Genomic DNA, 15950 nt, shown 5'->3' with positions numbered 1-15950 from the left:
TAATAAAGCCATATCTTTAAAGAACTCCTTCCTCTCAAGAAAACAGAGCCATAATTTAGCCTGGAAATTTCCAGAGTCTCAATAACTAAAAAACTGTTCAAAATGCAAATAAAAAAGAGGAAGAAACCATAGCTAAATAAGAAGGGAATGCTTGCTCCCTGACCGGTTTGGCTCAGTGGATAGAGCGTCGGCCTGCGGACTGAAAGGTTCCAGGTTCGGTTCCGGTCAAGGGCATGTGCCTTGGTTGCGGGCACATCCCCAGTGGGAGGTGTGCAGAAGGCAGCTGATCAATGTTTCTCTCTCATCAATGTTTCTAACTCTCTGTAAAAAATCAATAAAATATATTAAAAAAAAAAAAAAAAGGCAATGCTCACCCTGGCTGGGTGGCTCAGTTGGTTGGAGCATTGTCCTGTACACCAAAAGATTGCAGATTCGATTCCTGCTCAGGGCACATACCTGGGTTGTAGATTCAATCCCCAGTCAGGTAGTATGCGGGAGGCAATCAATTGGTATTTCTCCTCCCTCACTCCCTCTTCCTTCCTCTCCCTAAAATCATTAAAAACATGTCCTTGGGTGAGGATTTAAAAAAAAAAAAAAAAAAAAAAAGCTCATTCTACAAATCTAAGTGGAGAGTCTAGCTCCCAGTTTGAGAAAGAAATAAAATGTTGAAGTTATAATCTCTCAAAATTTCTGTTCCCACATAGCATGCTCAAACAGCAATAAGCTACTTTAAGAAAAGAATTTTATGAAGAGTGTTGCTTCTCTATTATTTGCCCGCCCATCCTGAATACCCCAATCCTCCTATAGTGGTTCGGGAAGGGGCTGTTGCTCCTTACTTACAAGGCCCCTTTGGCCTTTACATTTGCAAAGACTCAAAGTTCATTTCCAGTCTCGCCTTTAAGTACAGCTGCCTATTTGATTTGTCAACCCAGGTAATGATTTTCTGCTCTCTTGACCCTACAACTCCCTGTAACTTGGGAGGTCTGTCTGGAAATGTTAGTTACTGCTTCACAATGTACACACACTTTGATAATTATTGACCCCCCTAGTGACTTATCCTGGGGTCAAAGGAGATGGACTTATTTTGTTCCTTTTGGAAGGAAGAATCACTGCCTTGTTGGGTTTCAAGCTAAAAATGGATTTCCGCCCTGCACAGAGCAATAGTTCTTCCAGTATAGCATCAGCAATTACCTCCCCAATCTTCTGCTAGACTACCACACACACATTCTAAGAAAAACTACTCAGGACTGTGACCCTATAACTTTGAACAAGTGCAAAAACACAACTGAACAGACTGGGGAGGGTCAACTCGGATTTGACCAGTTAGAGCAAGTGCAAAAGACATTTCAGAAGAAGTAAAAATGTATGACATAAAAGGAAGCAAGAGTAGTTCAGTGTGACTTCAGAGTGTTTGGTTGTGAGGGAAGGCAAGATGAGAGAAGTGTAATATATAGCTATGACTTTGGAGTCAAATACATTCAAGTTTAAATCGCAGTTATATAAAGGATTTTTGTTGTTGTTGATCCTCATCTGAGGATATTTTTTTTCATTGATTTTTTAAAAATATCTTTTATTGATTTTTTACAGAGAGGAAGGGAGAGGGATAGAGAGTTAGAAACATCAATGAAGAGAGAAACATCTATCAGCTGCCTCTTGCACACCTCCTACTGGGGATATGCCTGCAACCAAAGTACATGCCCTTGACCGGAATCGAACCTGGGACCCTTCAGTCTGCAGGCTGATGCTCTATCCACTGAGTCAAATTGGTTAGGGCTCCACTGATTTTTTTTTTTCTTGAAAGAGTAGAAGGGAGAATTAGAGAGGGGTGGAGAGAGAGAGAGAGAAACATCGATGTGAAAGAGACACATTGATTGGTTGCCTCCCTCACGCACGGAGACCAGGGCCAGGGATAGAACCTGCAACCCAGGTACATGCCTCCTTGACCAGGAATCAAAACCGCAACCCTTCGGTGGGAGAGCCCACACTTTAACCACTTAGCCACACTGGCCAGGGCTCTGAGTCTTGGTTTCCTCATTTGCATACAATATTTCAAAAAGTAAGGAACAATCATGAGATCATGTATATAAAGAGTGGAAGATAATAATGACATATAATGTAAGCTTAGCATATAGTAGCTGGTCTAAATATGAATATATTAATATACAAGGCTGGCAGGGCCACATTATGAATATTTTAGAACATGAAGCTAATTCAATTAGGTCTTGAAAGCTACTTGCAGCCACTGAAGGAATTTTAGCTGGGAATGAATTGATCAGATTTCTGTTCTCATTAAGGCAGACATTCAAGTATAAGGCAGTGTGCAAAACACTGTGGGGAAGGTGTCTGAATAAAAACGCCTCCCTAGTCTCCTAGTCTACAATTCATTGCCATCAACACTGACAATTTAGTGAAGGTCTGGTGCTGACTTCCAAATAGGAAACTCCTCACTACTTTCCATTTACAAAGCGGGTGGAAGGAACCTGGAGTTGGGGAAAGAAACATGTTAGTGGAAAGTCTAACCGGAACCAAGTGGCAGAGCCTTCTTCTAGCCCCGAGAGCAAAGTGCTTCCTTTTCCTCTGAGAGTATTAAAAATTATACATGCTAAATGAGGTAATGAAATAATCATAGCTTAGTAATTCCCCCTGATGTAAGTATGCATCACCGATTTTTCAAACTGTTATAAATAGCCAAGGAACTCCTTGAAAGAAAAACACCATCGAAGATGAGCATTCCTGCCTTCTACCGCACGCAGCTGTTGAGTTGCTCAGAATTAAAGAAAATGAAGTATTCTAACACAACACTACTCTAGTACATACCCATTTTCTGTAATAACTTACTTAAAATTTCCATTGACTAAGGCAGCTGAAGATCAGTACCAGAATCCGAATCAGGTAGGAATACATTCAAACACAAAAAAGCTCTCATTTTGTCTGTTTTTCCACTGTGCTACTTTACAGGAAATATTTCCATGCAAATGCTGACCTCTTGTGGTAAGAACCAATTACTTCAAAACGCTATCATTTCAATAGAATTTAAGGTAATTTTGTGTTATGTCTGGAAAGAAACAAAATGATTATATTTTAATGGGGGGGGGGGAACTCATTCACAAAACTTCTTTTCCCTGGAAATCCCAAGAACTTCCTCTTTCCTCTACAAGATTTCATATTCCTTTTGGAAATTACAAATCATATTCACTTCAACCAGTGAAAGAGATTTATTCCCACTGAAAAAAGTACAGCTATTTTTAAATTTTTCACTGCCTTACACATTCATCAGTTGAATACTTAAGACTATATTCATTATCTGACCCGTCATTTCAGTATTACCAACAGTACTGAAATAAACATTCTTGAACATGTCTCTACATACATGTGTTAAGAAATCCTTTAGTGTTTATACCCTAAAATAGAATTGTTGAAGAGTATTATACATCTTCAACATTACCAGAATGGCAAATTCTTTTCCCAACTGGTTGTACCAGATGACATTTCCATCAGCTCAGTATACAAGTTTCATCTCCTCACCAACTTTCATTCATCAGGCTTTTGAACTCATGCCAATCTTATAGATGAGAAAACAGTATCTCAGTATTGTTTAATGCATTATCCTGATTGCGACTAGGCATATTTTTGTGTTTATTCTTCTGCATTAGTTTCCTGTTAATGTCTTTTGCCAGTTACTTTGGGGGTTTTTTGGTGCCACTTTTAACTGATTTATAGAAGTGTTTAATAATGTATATTCTAGATACTAATCACTGCTTATATGAGTTGTAAATATCTTCTACCACTCTAAAGCCCCTCTTTCCAATTTTATTATGCCTTTTGGTCAGCTAAAGCTAATTTTAATGTAGCCAAAATTATCAATCCTCTCCTTAGTTTTTCAAATTTTGTTTCAGAAATTCCTCCCTATTGTAAAGAAATTAAGAAATATTCTAAATAATTTAGTTTTTCATTTCATACTGTCTTTAATCCTGGAAATTTTTTTCTTTTTAAATAGGATGCCCACTCTTTTTTTAAATATATTTTATTGATTTTTTTTACAGAAAGGAAGGGAGAGGGATAGAGAGTTAGAAACATCGATGAGAGAGAAACATTGATTAGCTGCCTCCTGCACATGCCCCGGTGGAGATGTGCCCACAACCAAGGTACATGCCCTTGACCGGAATCGAACCCAGGACCCCCCAGTCCACAGGCCGACGCTCAATCCACTGAGCCAAACCAGTCAGGCAAATCCTGGAAATTTTTGACATGAAAGATTTTTTTTTTTTTTTTTTGCCATACCTAGGACAACCAATTGTCCCAGGATGATTTATTATACACTCTCCCACTTCCTACTGACTGTGAGTCACAATGTCTTATGTGATACAATGAAATATAAAGTTTCTACACAGTGGGAGGCTTTGGGGGTTCCCTCTTCTCCTTCATTGGTCTATCTTTCCCCAAACCATAACTATAGGATCTTAATTGCTATTGTTATACGTTTATATCTGGCAGTGCAAATTTAAATCTTTTTTCCAGTGTTGAGATATAATTGACAAAAATTATATATATTTTTCCCATTGTTTTGATATGTATATCAAAACAGCACGTGGAACTGTTTTGATATACATATGCATTGTGAAATCATTACCATAATCAAACTAATTAACATATCACCTCATACAGTTACTTTGTTATGAGAACACCTAAGGGGCCTTCTCTATTAAAATATTTCAAGTACACGATACAGTATTATCTATATAATCTATATAATAAAAGCCTAAGCAACCATTATGGCAGAATGACCAGTTGCTTAGATGTGCACTGACCACAAGGGGGCAGATGCTCAATGCAGGAGCTTCCCCTGGTGGTCAGTGTGCTCCCACAGGGGGAGAGCCACTCAGCCAGAAGCCAGGCTCACAGCTGCTGCTCTGCAGTAGCACTAAGGAGCAGCAAGCCGAGCGGTAAGGAGCAGCAAGCAGGGGGTGGTAAGGAGCAGTGAGCAGGCAAGCGATAAGGAGTGAAGGGTCCTGGACTGCAAGAGGGATATCCACCGAGGGGTCCTGGACTGTGAGAGGGCACAGGCTGGGCTGAGGGACACCCCCCCCCCACCCCCAGTTTATGAATTTCGTGCACCGGGCCTCTAGTTAATTAGTCATCATGCTGTATTAAGTTCTAATCCTCAGAACACTCATTTTATAACTAAGTTTCTACTCTTTGACCAGTATCTCCCCATATCACCTACCCACTAACAACCACCATTCTACTCTACTCTTATGAGTTCAGTTTTTTAGATTCCATATATATATATGAGATAATGCTGTATTTGTCTTTTTGTGTCTGGCTTATTTCACTTTGCATAATGTCCTCTAGTTTCATCCATGTTGTCAAAATGGTAGAATTTCTTTTTTTTTTTTTAACCCTTTGCACTCGCTTGCTTCTTTCTCGATTCCTTTATTCTAATGCTAACCGTGTCGAGTCACACTCGACATCCGAGTGCAAAAGGTTAAATATATTTTATTGATTTTTTACAGAGAGGAAGGGAGAGGGAGAGTTAGAAACATCAGTGAGAGAGAAACATCAATCAGCTGCCTCCTGCACACCCCCTACTGGGGATGTGCCCGCAACCAAGGTACATGCCCTTGACCAGAATTGAACTTGGGACCTTTCAGTCCGCAGGCTGACGCTCTATCCACTGAGCCAAACCGGTTTCAGCAGAATTTCCTTTTTAAGGCTGAACAATAGTCTAGTGTGTGTGTACATATATACAGGATGTGCCAAAAAAAAATGTACACACACTTTGAATAATTATTAATCCCAATGGGTTAAATCTGAAAAGAAAGAAACATCAATTAAGCTATATTCAAGTGTGTATACATTTTGGGGGGACACCCTGTATATGTACTATATATATTTATAGTGTATGTATATATTTCACATTTACTTTATTCATTCATCCATCAATAGACACTTAGGTTGTTTCCATATCTTGGCTATTGTGAACAGTGCTGCAACAAACATGAAGTTTATTGAAAAGTTTATCTCTTTCAGATACTGATTTCATGTTCTTTGGATATCTATAATAATGAAAGTGTAATATGCTAATTAGACCGGACAGCCAAACGACCTTCCAGATGTCATTCCGGACGTCCTTCCAGACGAAGCCACTGTGGCAGGGGCCAGGCAGAGGCGGTTAGGGGTTAATCAGTTAGGCAGGCGAGCGGTTAGGGGCAATCAGGCAGGCAGGCAAGCAGTTAGGGGCAATCAGGCAGACAGGTAGAGCGGTTAGGGGCGATGAGGCAGGCAGGCAGGCAGAGCAGTTAGGGGTGATGAAGCAAGTAGGCAGGCAGAGCAGTTAGGGGTGATGAGGCAGGCAGGCAGAATGGTTAGGGGAAATCAGGCAGGCAGGCAGGCAGGTGAGTGGTTAGGAGCCAGCGGTCCCAGATTGCAAGAGGGATGTCCGACTGCCCGGATTGCAAGAGTGTGCAGGCCCAGCTGAGGGACCCCCCCTTCCCCCCACCCCCCCCCATGCATGAATTTCATGCACCGGGCCTCGAGTATACATATATACACAGAGGTGGGGTTGTAGTTCTATTTTTAATTTCTTTGAGGAACCTCCATATTGTTTTCCATAGTTGTTGCACCTTTTTACACTTCCCCCAACAGTATACAATGGATCCCTTTTCTCCACATCCTCACAAACATTTGCTATCTTCTCTTTTTAATAATAACCATTCTATTAGGTGTGAACTGATAGCCCATGGTGGTTTTGATTTGCATTTACCTGATGACTAGTGATGTTGAATACCTTTTCATATACCTGTTCATCATTGTTTCATATAACTATTGTTTCCTTTGCTATGCAGAACTTTTTTAGGTTGATAGACTCCCACTTGTCTGTTTTCGCTTTCAATGCCTGTTTTCTAACTCTTGTCCTATGAACTGCATGTTTTTCTTATGTTTTCCAGTGATCTTGGAGGTGTACATATTATTTTAGTTTTTAAAAACATAACCATTTATAAATTTATATAATTGAATCTATTGTCTTTAATTAACTAAGACCCAATAAAACAATTTATTTTAGCCCCCATTATCTAAGATTAATGCACATTTTTCTCCTTATGTCAGAAACCTCTTGGCCCTGCTTCCCATCCTTTGGACCCACTTTTACTCTAGTCGCTGCTATGACAGCCACGTCCACCCAAGTGAAACTGAAAGTTAAGTTAGCCTCAGATGAATGTGGACTGGATGTCAATGGACAAATGCTTTCCCCCTTTCTTTGGACAGTCAATTTTGAGACACATTATAGATAGCTTCTCAAGATTACAGCAAAGTGAGTTCCACTCAACCCATAGTAGTGACCAATACTATAATGTACTTTTGCAATGGCTTTTCCTCCTCTTTTTCTCTCTAGTTCCACTGCCTCCTTGGGTCACTTTTCAAATAAATTACTTAGACACAAGTCTTCAACTTTATTTTGGGAGGTTGCTCAGACTAAAACACTTCTCTTCCATCCCTTTCTAAAACTTCCCAAGCTCTGCTGACATAATTTGAGGTCTTAGAGTCATCATTAATACAGAAAATAGCCCTAGCTGGTTTGGCTCAGTGGATAGAGCATTTGCCTCCAGACTGAAGGGTCCCGGGTTTGATTCTGATCAAGGGCACATGTCTGGGGTTGCAGGCTCAATCCCCAGTAGGTGGCATGCAGGAGGCAGCCAATCAATGATTCTCTCTCATCACTGATGTTTCTATCTCTCCCTTCCTCTCTGAAATAGATAAAAATATTTTTTTTAGAAAATAAATCTTACCAGATCATACCAGATCTCTTCGGGTCATATAATGATAGGCTCATATTAATGTTTACAACCACTGAAATCACCCCTCACCTAAGAGGAGGCATGACTGCTACTTTCCTGTGCATCCAAAAAAAAAGATCCACCACTGCTCAGAGATAAAATCCAACTACAGACTTCACCTGGATCATAGGAGGTAATAGAGGTGTGCAAAGCCACTAGACCATAATCTCTAGCACAGTGCATCATTTGAAAGTCAACCCACCCCATACAGAACTATGGGAGTAGCCCAGGCTCCTCTTTCTAGCTTGGAGAAATGTAAAGGAGACTAAATAACTCACAAAATTGTAGATGAAACTCATCTCAATTCCTGCTTAATTGGGACTCTCTAAAGGCAAATGAATGAAATTCAACACCAAATACCATTAAGTTACCAAAAAGAAATTCAATGGTTCATATAACTTAGAGGATAACAGAGCTGTCATCTGACAGGAAAAAGCCCAGAACTCAACATATTCTGCAATTAATCTCTCTTCCCACCACTTTCCCATTTCTTTCTCCCCGCCCCCCCGCCCCATCCCTGGCTCTGAACACCTTTCTCTTCCTCTTTTTTCTTTGCCTATGTAGCCCATTTTTCAGCTGTTTCTGTGAGTTGGTCTCATTTTCTCTTTCTGTAGATTGTTGTTGTTTTTTCCAAGTGATAGAGAAGATGGCAACATTAGCTCAATTTTCATCACAGCCCCTGAGGCAAAGAAAATTGTACAGAACCACCAATGGATATTATCCTACTGAATGCTCAGCATCCAAATACCCTTTCCAGTAGTGGGCAATTCCCAAAATAGGGCTCTGCAGCTCACTACAGAAGCTGAAAGAGGAAGGATGGACATAACTTTCCCTGTTCTCTGGAAGCCAGGGCACAAGCATAAACCTGAGTGTAGCCACTCAGATACTCCCAGCCAAGACTTTGAATCTAGAGGAAATAGTGCGAAAGTGTGAAAGCTGGAAATGACGCAGAATGGCTGCAGCAGCATGGTGGGGTGGTGAGCGTCCAGTGATATGGTGACAAGTGTTTAGGGGTCCCAGAATCCAGGAGCAGAACCAAGTCACTAGAAGGGTTTAACAGGGACATCTTAAGACTGAAACTATGTCTTACTTCCATTGAACCCAAGCTTCATTTCCAGAGCTTTCCACTTGGTTGTCTGAACTTCCTGATACCCTCCCAATAACTTACTTCTCAAAATACTAACCAAAGTAGGTTTCTATTGTTTATAAAAGTGAATTCTGGTGAATCCAGCAGCCACATTTTCCAGCTGCAGAAAAACATTTCAGAAACTCAGTCCTGGCCAGGTCTGGTCATAAGCCCACAACTGCTTTGTCTATTACAAGAATGGGGTGGCAGGGGATGGGAATGGCAAGTAAGGAGTGGGAAATATGCTGAGCGGCCCCTGCAACAACTATTAGGAATGAACAACCTTAACCTTCATTTATAAACATAAACACATAATGAAAAATCACCAGTCACATGAAGGAAATCAGATGCTCCAGAGTGAAAGCAAGTTGACCAATGAAAGCAAATGACTCTCCTCTGAAATAGTTTATGCAAAATGTAGAAAACTTTAAAACAAACTTCGTGTCCCACGACATTCCAGAAGACTGTAGTGTGCAGAAGAAACTGCAACTCCAGAGAGGTACATGGTCCTGAAGAATCTGGCTCTATCCTTTTTCCCAATTTCATGTTCCACTGCTCTCCATCTTGCTCTCTTTCCTAACAAGCCATTGCACATGCTGTTCCTTCTACCTGGAATGTTCTTTCTTGCCTTCCCCTACCAAGCCCCACCCTCACAAATGTACAATTAATTCCCTTTCTATTCTTTAAGTTTTAACTTAAATAGCACTTCCTCAGAGAGGTCTTTTCTGGCAGAGAGAAACTCATGGATTGCAGAGAACAGACTGGGTGAGGGGGGGATTAGGGGACTGGGTGAAAAAGGTGGAGGGATTACGAAGTGAAAATTGGCAGGTTTTATTTTTTTTTATCACAGGGATGTAAAACACAGCATAGGGAATATAGTCAATAGTGTTGTAATGTAATAACTATGTATGGTGCCAGGTGAGTAATATGCTTGTTGGGAGGATCACTTCATAAATTATATAAATGCGTACACCTGAAACTAATATGGTGTTGAATGTCAACTGTAATTGAAAAAAAAAATTCTGCCTAAAGCATTCTCTACCTCAGTTTCTCATTCCTTTGATTTTGAATGCCCTTAGGGCTAAGTTAACTAAGCACTGTTCACCTCAGATTCTTCTGTAAACTGGGAATAAAACGTACCTACCTCATAAGGTTGCTGGGAAGATTAAATGAGTTCATATTTGTAAAGCACATAGAATTCAAGTATACATCAATAGATGTTAGATAAAGAACATTATAAACTGATGAACAAAAAGATAGATACAGAGACAGTAAAGCATCAAACAGACTGTCAAATTACAGCGGGAAGGTTAGGGAGAGGTGGGGGAGATAAGAGATCAACCGAAGGACTTGTATGCATGCATATAAGCATAATCAATGGACGCAAAACACCAGGGGGTGAGGGCATGTAAGGGAGTGGGGTGGGGGGGGGGGGGCAATGGTAAGATATGTACACATATAATACCCTAATAAAAAAATGAAAAAAAAAGATGTTAGCTATTACTTTCACCATGGCATTTATCACATATTAAATTTGTTTATGTTTTTATTTACTTTAAAAAAAATCTGCTTTCCCACAGAATAAAAGGTGCATGAGCATAGTAGTGCTTCTGTTTTATTCACAGTGCCAGATTATATATATATTAAACCAAGAAAATATTTTCTGAAAATGAATTAATAACAATACCCTAGGACAGTGTGGTGGCCATGAAAAAGCTCCCCTTAGCCAAAACCGGTTTGGCTCAGTGGATAGAGCGTCGGCCTGCGGACTGAAGGGTCCCAGGTTCGGTTCCGGTCAAGGGCATGTACCTTGGTTGCAAGCACGTCCCCAGTGGGGGTGTGCAGGAGGCAGCTGATGTTTCTAACTCTCCCTCTACCTTCCTCTCTGTAAAAAGTCAATAAAATATATCTTAAAAAAAGAAAAAAGAAAAAGCTCCCCTCAGATCTTCTGCTGTGGGCAGCACAATTAACAACAGCCCAGGTACAGTCCTCTGGATCAATCACATTTGCACAGAGGCCAGGCTTTCTAAGGCTGCTTCTAGTCAATGACTGAGCACGGCAGAGTAGCAGACCCATTCCAGCAAACTGCAGAGGACTCCCCATTGGCAAAGTAAAACCTTTCTTGGAGCTGCGTTTCACACAAGCTTCCTACCCAACCCTCTTTCCTTTCAGAGGGGTCAGCTGCATTGTGGTCTGCAAGTCCTCCCAGCCTGCCCCTGCTCCCTCCAAAATAAACCTCTTGCACATCTAATCCTGTGTTGATGTCTGCTTCTTGGTATACCCCAACTAACACAATCAGGATCTCCAGAAACAAACCTTGAGGTGAGAATTTGTGAGCAAATGACTGAAGGTGGTCTCAAAAGAAACCACTAAGGGGAAGAGAGAAACGGGACAGGAAATGAAAACAAGCCAAGCGATGGCACAATTTCAGGCAAAATCTCTGCCTAACACTGCAGGGAAGCTAGACTTACCAGAGCAAGAAGACATCCACTATTCTATTTCTCACCTTGAATTATGCTCATCTGTTTTCCAACCAAGCTCACCAAACAGGATTTGTGCCGTGCCGGCACGGCCAAGGGTGAACCTGAGTGTGGGCAGCTGAAAGGCTTAGAAAAGACAGACAAGAGAATGAAAGCTGGGTCTCGGTGGGACGCTGCTTCCTGAGAGACAGCTCCACGGACTACAATCCCTGTCTTTATTTTATAGCAGATGCCACGAGGCAAAGTAAGGGTGTGGTCAAGATGTTTACAGCATTCTCCTGAGTTTCGATCCTACTCAATTACATGCACCTGATCAAGCTTTGTTTACTTGCAGCCTATATCACTTAGGCACATGGGGCCAATTATAGCTGTTGGCTATAATTGTGCTGGGAGGGCTCTGCCCTCCAAGCTGGGACTTTCACGTGGCCACGAGAGGACTGTGCCCTCTCATCAGTCCAAGGCTTGAGCCCGTTCAAACACTGTAGCCGCGCCCCACAAGTATTTTACCATGTATGCTAGATAACGATATATATAGATATATATCTATTTATAGATATACTAGAGGCCCGGTGCACGAAATTCGTGCACTGGGGGGGGGGGGTGGAGGGATGGGGGGGTGTGCCCCTCAGCCCAATCTGCACCCTCTTCAATCTGGGACCCCTCAGGGGATGTCCAACTTCCAGCAGTTGGACATCCCTCTCACAATCTGGAACCGCTGGCTCCTAACCACTCACCTGCCTGCCTGACTGATTGTCCCTAACCCCACTGCCTGCCTGCCTGCTCGCCCCTACCTTGATCTCCTGCCAGCCTGATTGCCCCTACCTTGCCCTCCCCTATCAGCCTGATCACCCCAAACTGCCTGTGCCTTGGCCCCCAGTCTGGCCTCCCTCTGGAGGCACCACCCCCATAACCCCAATGCTGCTGCCACTGCAGCTGGTTATGGCTGCCTGAGCCTTGGCCTTTGTAGCCACTGCGGCTTTGTCTGGAAAGATGTCCGGAAGACAACCACTCTAATTAGCATATTACCCTTTTATTAGTATAGATTTGGGGACCATTACAACCACGCAGAACTTGAAGAAAACACATGGCCCTGGTCAGTTTGGCTTAATGGAGAGAGCATCGGCCTGTGGACTGAAGAGTCCAGGTTTGATTCTGATCAGGGGCACACATGCCTGGGTTTCGGGCTCAATCCCCAGTAGGGGGCCTGTGGGCGGCAGCTGATCAGGGATCCTTTTTTTTTTTTTTTTTTTAATATATTTTATTGATTTTTCACAGAGAGGAAGGGAGAGGGATAGAGAGCTAGAAACATCGATGAGAAACATCGACCAGCTGCTTCCTGCACACCCCCCACCGGGGTATGTGCCCGCAACCAACGTACATGCTGCTAACCGGAATCGAACCTGGGACCTTCCAGTCCACAGACCGACGCTCTATCCACTGAGCCAAACCGGTTTCGGCTGATCACTGATTCTTATCATTGATGTTTCTATCTCTCTCTCCCTCTCCCTTTCTGAAATTTTAAAAATATATATATTTTTAAAGAAAACACATGATCTTCACTTTGGGCTTTGTCATCTTACAATATCCTTTGTGCAGTGTTTTAACTTCCCTCAACTTTCCTTTACCCACCTTTAAAGTGCAATCTATTTTGGGGAAGATGATCAGGAAAGTGATTCCAGTGGGTAGAAGTTTTTTTTGGAGGGGATGGGTCATGAAGATATTTAAAAATTGAGCATGGTGATGGTTGTACCACTCTGAATTTACTTTAAAAAACCAGTTCATTGTACACTTTAGGTGACATGTACAGTATATGGGTTATATCTCAACAAAGCTGTTCTTTTATTTCTTTTTAAATAAAGACCAGTCTTATAATCAATTGCAGGTGTTTTCAGAGGCCTCTCAAGATTTGCTTACCATGTCCCAAATCACGGCTGTGATTCCCAGTTGCCTCCAGTCCTGGTGGATCTGGATGGTGTGGTTTGCAAAGGAGAAGGTAGCAAGAGGCTTATGGAATTTCGGCAACCCCATTCCCCCGGTCTCCTCATAGGGCACCAGGGCCATTCCCACTGTGCCAGCTCTGCTCCCTTTAACCTGTTGGGCAAAAGAATCCTGCGTGCTCTGGCCAGAAAGTGCATTCTTTCTTAGGTGGCCCGGATGCTTTTTTTAAGGTCGTTTTATGGATTCAAAAGAATAAACAGAGATGTGGAAAGCTTTTGTCAAAATCCTTTTACATGGTTCTTACAGTCTCATGGGAAATGAGATGTGGCTCTGAATTCATCCCAAAGTGTGTCTTTGGGCAAAAGCACCCAGAACGGCACAACTCCTGCAGAATGCCCCACACACTTTGCTGTCAGGACTCAGGGGGGCTTGAGGGTGAGCGAGGCGGCAGTGCCAGCACAAGACCTGGGAGAAGGTAGCGCTTTCTACATTGCCCAGGCCACGTGGACTACAGCAGTACCTGCCCAGGTGGGCAGGGTGTTTCTGCTGTTTTGTTTTGGTCTGGCCTCCACCCCGTCAGCCACGGACCTGTGCCTGCACTGAGACTGAATGGTTTGATGGCCCTACTTTTTGGTGGACAGTGGATGCACTCCCAGAGACTGGCAGTTAGACTCTGGCGGCTTCTGAGTCCCTTGCGGGGAGAGCCCGGCCCTAGGTCAAGAACAGACTCAGGCGTCCTCGGCCAGGAGGCCTCCTTGGGCTAGGGGCCGCCACAGTTTGAAGGCTGGCCATGACCCCAATCCTGGCAGGGGTCTCCTCTGGGGTGCTGGCAGGCCTGGGTTAGGGTCACTGGCGGTTTGGAGGCCGGTCACGCCCCCGATCCTGGTGGGGGTCTCCTCTGGGGTGCTGGCAGGCCTGGGCTAATGACCGCCCTGGTTTAGAGACTGGTCAAGCCCCAGATCCTGGCGGGGGTCTCTTCTGGGGCGCTGGCAGGCCTGGGCTCTGGCGCCGCAAAGGGAGAGGTTCCTGAACCTGCTTCCCACACACCTAGGCTAGGATACATCTTGTAGGAGGCGGCTTCAATGCCGGGGGTCGGTGACCAGGTCCTCCGGAGCCTCGCTTTCTGGGCTGCAGTCCCACGTCTCCCAGTGCCCCAGGCTCGGATCGCCCCCGCAGTTGCCCCCACCACCAGCCACCTCAGCGCAGGCCACAGCAGCTGAAGCCAGCCTCTTGGAAGCCAGGCCACCACACCCACCACCTCTAGTAGCTCTCTGCTGCTCGCTCTCTGTGCCCTGTCCTCTGGGGTGGGGGAGTGCTCCCAGCCCAGAGGCCCTCCCTCCCTCCGCAGCCTGGCTTGGGAAGCTGGCCTCATGCTGGGGCTACTATGCCAGCATGCCCACTCGGCCACTATGGGTGCGACACGGACCCCACGGAGGCCAACCTGGAGAACGCGGACCCGAGTTCTGCATCTGGCTGCTGCAGATGCCCTCGGTGGTCAACTACCACCTGCTCCTTCCACCGGCCCCATTGATCCCTCTCAGCACCAGCCATTTAGGCCAGGGTGGCGACTGCCCGGGGACCCCCGCCCCAGGAGCGGCTGGCTGGGCCTGGCCACGCCCCCGCAGGGTGGCGATCGCCCCCGGGACTCCCGGAACTAAGAGGATTGGGCGCCACCATCTTGGTTTTCTCAACGGCCGGATAGGCCACCCAGAGTCCCGCCCCCAGCCTCTCGCAGGCCCAATCATGGGCATAGCGGAGGTGCGGTCAATTTGCATGTTTCTCTATTATAAGGTAGGATGGGCCTAACAGTTATATTACCCAGCTCAAAATACCACTTAAGAGGATAAAATGAGGTATTATATGTTAAGTGCACTGGGAGTTATAAAACATTTATTAAAGTGATCTAAATGTTGAAATATTTTTATTACAGTGATTTTTTATGGACATCTTTTTAAAATGCACTAGCTACTATTTCCTGGCTGTTTAAAATATCTTATCTTGAGATCTCAAATCACACTAATATCTATGATATTTTTGCCCTTTTAAAAAAGCTATCTAGATCAGATTGATGCTTTTGTTTAAAGTTTTCTTAATTTTATACATAAAATTTAGCATTGATTTTCAACTATTTTTTTAAAAATATACATTTTATTGATTTTTTACAGAGAGGAAGGGAGAGGGATAGAGAGTTAGAAACATCGATCAGCTGCCTCCTGCATACCTCCTACTGAGGATGTGCCTGCAACCAAGGTACATGCCCTTGACCGGAATGGAACCTGGGACCCTTCAGTCCGCAGGCCGACGCTCTATCCACTGAGTCAAACCAATCAGGGCTAAGTGACTGGGCTTTGATGGGTAAGTCAATAAACTCCAGCTCTTCTTATGCTTGGATTTTTGTAAAAAAAAAAAAACAAAAAACAAGACAACACACACACAAAAAAAATACCACACACAACAATTGTTTTTCTCTCTCAGGTTATAGTTGTACTCTATATAGTTAATGATCATCTGTAATATGATAATTCCCTTACAACAGCTACCTATTAAAGCAGTTAATAACAGCTTATTTTG

Source organism: Eptesicus fuscus, chromosome 12 (assembly GCF_027574615.1).
Source record: "Eptesicus fuscus isolate TK198812 chromosome 12, DD_ASM_mEF_20220401, whole genome shotgun sequence".
NCBI lineage: Eukaryota > Metazoa > Chordata > Mammalia > Chiroptera > Vespertilionidae > Eptesicus > Eptesicus fuscus.
This window is presented reverse-complemented; position numbering follows the sequence as displayed.